This window comes from Panthera tigris, chromosome D2 (genome assembly GCF_018350195.1).
Source record: "Panthera tigris isolate Pti1 chromosome D2, P.tigris_Pti1_mat1.1, whole genome shotgun sequence".
Lineage (NCBI taxonomy): Eukaryota > Metazoa > Chordata > Mammalia > Carnivora > Felidae > Panthera > Panthera tigris.
Window position 1 is genome coordinate 68,362,643 of NC_056670.1, and position 5,215 is coordinate 68,367,857.

Genomic DNA, 5,215 nt, shown 5'->3' on the forward strand with positions numbered 1-5,215 from the left:
AATAAACCTTAAAAAATTAATTTAAAAAAGAAAAATAAAGAAAGAAGGAGGAGGAAGGAGTTCAAGAGTAAGCTATGCATTCACCTGGGTTCACTGCAACTGTTAACCAAAGGTCATAACTCCTGGCAGACAGCCCTTTCTGTTTTCAAGCCTAGGAATAATAATAAGACCTCAGTGTTATGACCCCAGAGTTCCCTGTAGTTTTCCTACACACTGCCTATAGTTTGAGAATAGTCCTTTCATTCAACTCTCCTCAAATCATCCCATTCCTATTTCCTGGTGAGACCCTGACTGACATAGCCATGACTGACAAGCAGAAACAAGAGACTGCTCAAGACTTTGGGTGAGACTATTGGGAAAAGGATTTTATACCAAGGGTCTAATGCAAGCTAAAGCTGGTGTGGGGAAAGCTGCCTAAGGATGCAGCCAATGTGGAGGAGAACTGAGCCAAGAGGCAGGGAGAAGAGGAGAGGGACTCGTTCTGACACAACTCTTTGAACCTGGATCCAGTTGTGTGTGAAGACTGCCTGCTCCCTGGACTTTCCATTACAGCAGCCTATTTTTGCTTAAGCAACTTTGAGCGCATTCTTTCACATGCAAATAAAAGAGTCATGACTTATCCATTATCCTCACATCTACTGTGTGGTCCAACCTGGATTGACGGGCACAGTTATCTTCAACATAGGATAAGTGACTGTGATTGTACTTGTACTCAGGCGTCCTTGGAGAGGCATAAGCAGGCCAACGGGAAAGACAGGAAGAGACATAAAAGCTGTCAGCACCCCATGGTTCCTAGAAATGGAACCTGGATGTCAGCACATTATAGAGTTCAATTGCTTCCTATTACAGAAGAGGTAAGCAAGGTCAAGAGGCACGACATGACGCAGCCAGAACTGGAACTGGGACTTCTGCCACCCAGAGCCACGGCGAGTGGAAACTATTTTTCTCTGAGCCCAAATGTCAAACATGAACAACTCACATGCGAAAGCATTTGCGGTTTGGAGCCACCACAAGAGTTAAACCTTTGTCCTTGAAACTTCTAAAAAGCTCAATTTTTCAGAGACAGGTTGGCCCCATATTTCCAGAGTTGGAGGCATCTGGAGGAGGGAGACGGATTCCAACATCAAAAATCTGGTATTGGTTTCCCAGACTGCGTGGCTTCCAGTGTGCAGGGGGCTTTCAAGAGGCTAGGAGTATGTCAGGAGACGCAACCACACACAATCTAATTTCATCTTGATGGCTCTCACACTGCCGCTGCTACAAACAGTTCAAAGAAGGGGGAAAGAAGTTTATCGTTCTACTTTTGTTTTTACCAACCGGACATGTAAAAATAAACAAGAGCTGCTTGCTAAGGTGAAATGTTAGTTAAAACCACATGGAATATGGAATGAAATGTCACAAAGTTTTGCTTTTTTTTCCTGTAGAGCATTCTAACTAGGTGACCCCAAATCACATTTGTCAATCTCTATTTAAAACTGGAAAAGGCTTTCAGGGCCAAATATTAGAATTTTCTGGATTGGAGGCTGTAGTTCTACAGCCTCTGAAGAAATGTACATGAACACATGGAAAAAAATCATATGAAGCATTCACAAAATTCAACACTAATATATGTTTAGAAAAGAATTCCAGCAACATTGGAATAAGAGTCTTCTTAGATGTGTAAAGCTAGTCTCCCAAAGTCCTATATCAAATACCATTCTTAATGGTTAAATATTAAAAATATTTGCATTAAGGCTATGAAATATAAAAAGAGACCCATTACTATGGCTTTTGTGTCACATTGCTTTTCAGAACCTAACTAAAATAATAAGACAAGGGAAAAAGGACAAAGAGTGAGAAGAACGTGGCAGAACTATTATAATTTATGGTCAATGTGTTCATCCTCAAAAAAATCCAAGGGAAAAATGGTGACATTACTATAACTAATGATAGAGTAGTCTTTAACACCGGCAATAGCAAAATTATTATTTAAAAATTGATAAAAAATCAAGGTAACTATATGAGTATGTGGTTATCTGCACAATGTGTGGGTCTGCTGCCGATACTCCCTCTTACTAGCTCTGGGTAACTGGATACAATACTTAAATTCCCCAGTTGCCTCATCTGTAAAACAATTTTTAAAATATTGGGCTCATATATTTGGGACTTCCTCAACTTACCTGCCCAACCCGGGAGCGCTGCAAAGACAGAGTGGTGACCATTGACTGTATGGGTTTCCCAAATGTGGGAAAATCCTCGCTGATCAACGGGCTGGTGGGGCGGTAGGTCGTGAGTGTCTCCAGAACCCCCGGCCATACCCGATACTTTCAAACCTACTTTCTCACCCCCTCTGTGAAGCTCTGTGACTGCCCTGGACTCATCATATTCCCCTCCTTCTGCCCAGGCAGTTGCAGCTGTTGGCGGGGATCTACCCCATTGCCCAAATCCAGGAGCCATACACCGCAGTGGGCTATCTGGCCTCTCGAATCCCTGTGCAGGTCCTGCCTCACCTGCGCCACCCAGAGGCCAGGGATCCCTCAACAGAACATCCCTGGTGTGCCTGGGACATCTGTGAAGCCCGGGCAGAGAAACGTGGTTATATGACAGCCAAGGCAGCCCGGAATGATGTGTACAGAGCAGCCAATAGCCTCCTGTGTCTGGCACTGGATGGCCGCCTCCGCCTGTGTTTTCAGCCACCAGGCTACAGTGAACAGAAAGGCAACTGGGAGTCCCATCTGGAGACCACAGAGCTGGTGGTTTTGCAGGGCAGGGTGGGGCCAGCAGGTGACGAGGAGGAGGAGGAAGAAGAAGAGCTAAGCAGCTCCTGTGAGGAGGAGGGAGAGGAGGACCGAGATGTGGATGAGGAGGGGGAGGGGATGAGGACACCCCAACTTCAGCTCCAGGGTCCAGCCTGGCTGCCCGAAACCCTTAACGCCCTACTGGGTGAGGACGAGTGCTGAGTCCTTGCCCTGCACCATCTGCTCCACCCAGTATCTCTGCTTTTGGACTGACCTGAGGGTACCTCCCCTCTGCCATCCCAATTGTGAATAAAAATTGTCTGCTTTGTAAAAACAAAAACAAAAACAAAAACTATGGCACTAGCATGACGTCTGAAATGCAGAACTGTTCAATATTAGATGCCTTCTCCTTGAAGATGATTGGTCATATGGCTCTTCGTTATATGCAAAGAGAGCTAAATAGATGCATTGAATCGTTGAAGAAGACATTCTGTTCAACTAACAGAGGAGCTCCCCATCTCATCCTCAGTTAAAACCACAACCCAAGTGCTACCAAGGAAGAAGAAAGAAATGTAAGTCATTTGGGGTTTTGTTCAACGGCTAAAGTGGGCAAAACATCAAAGACCTCTCAGGCTCTCTATTTCGTGTCACTCTGATGACAACGTAGTAACTTCTCTTGGAAAGGCCTTACCTACCAAGCAAGGAAGATGCTTTTTTTGTGCTCTCTATATTTGTTCCATGGTATTTGAAGTTCTGTGCAAAACCTGTGGAGGAATTTTTCAGCGGCCTATGAAATGAGGGTGGCTTTAACAAGACAACTGAAAATTTGAATAAACGTTTAATTATCTACAAAATTTAATATTATGCCACTTTTTTTCATAGCTAGATTTCATTAAAAATTTTTCACTTTATGGAAAAACAACACTTTGGCTAGATTTTTCTCACTACACAAGTATGAATACATACTCCGAGGAATTCATACAATTGCCGACTAATTCTAAATTGGATGGCACGTACCCAAATCACCTTAAAGGCAAAAATGATTCGAACATCCTTTCAAAAATTTTTCAACAGAGAGTGATATCGAATGTTAGATAGGATGCTTTTTAATTAATCTGATACACTGTAAGGAAAGTCAGCTACAAAAGGAAGAGCTGGCCTAGGGTTTGGGAAAGAGTTAGAACAGCTGCTAGCAAATCGCTTCCCTTAAACTCAAAGAGGTATTGGAAAGATCAAAGAGCATTCCAGGAAATGATGGGCACAAGGTGCAACACATAACTCAGAGAAATGATACCCCGTACCTCATCCTCTACACCTTTGTTCAGAAACCAGTGGCATTGCCAACTGCATTAATTCTGTGGATTGTGCTATTTTATTTGCTTTTCACACGTCTGTCCCACTCACCAAGTAAGACAATAAAATCCCTGAGGTCAGGATTCATAACCACTGTCTCCTTTTATCTCACCTTGAGACATGTAGCAATCACTCAGTATTTACTTCCAAAAACTGAGAATTAAAAGAAGCAAGCACTTTCGAACACATCTTAAAAAAAAAATCCTTCCAAGATTGTTACTAACAACATATGAAAAGAATCTGAAACTTTGAATTGTAAAACGTGGCTGTGAAATTACATTTTCATGAACATCTATTGTTTCTTTGTTCTGTGTCTGAAAATATGTTTCTCCCTGGGATATTAGCATATAACAAATAAATCTGAAAGTACCTTATTTTCCTGCCCAAATGCAGTACTTAACTCTGGTTGATTTCTTAGCTAAAATTACTTACAGGAAGAAAAACTGCCTAAGTGTCTTTGATTATTATAGAATATCTGAGCCCTCATCAAGCAATGCCAACCGTGCTACACAAAAAAACAAAAAACACCTCAAATGGCATTGTACTTAAATATGATGATGCTTCACAGTTTGTTTTTGATGAGGAAAACAAGAATTATTATTACTTATATGGATTCCCACCTAAGGATTAATCTTGCTCTATGGATTTCATAACGATGGCATTTATAGCTATGCTTTTCGTAATGAAGGGAAAATCCAGCATCAAACAAGCAATTTGCAATAGTTTATGCACTCCCCCACCTCTGTGAGAGGAGGAGAGTCAACTATTCCAGCTATGATTTTCTAAGATTTTTGTTTCCTAAAGAGGAATTTACCTGAGCTCCCAGAGGGAAGAGATGTGTGCTCAACAAACCCAAGTCATAATGTCCCGGACCATGACTGCAAACGTAACATTTCTTTTGTTTCATTTATTTGTTTGTTTGCCACAAAAACGACTCAAGAATAGTCTCAGGCTTCTGTTGGAGAACAGGAAAGAACCAACTGTATCAGCTGTAGTTCCATACTCCCTCCCCAGCACCAAACCCCACCAAACAACACACACTAAACCAGAATGGAAATGTTTGCAAAAGATGGAGAACTGAGCAGTACCATGAACTGGGTCCCATTGGCATCTTTGAGGAAACCAGGACAAACGAAAGAGGGGGT

General features: G+C 42.2%; 1 pseudogene; it reads left to right on the forward strand.

The window, feature by feature from the left end:
* The first annotated feature begins 2,163 nt into the window (after positions 1–2,163).
* Positions 2,164–2,939, forward strand: LOC102965214 (annotated as a pseudogene).
* The last annotated feature ends 2,276 nt before the right edge of the window (positions 2,940–5,215 follow it).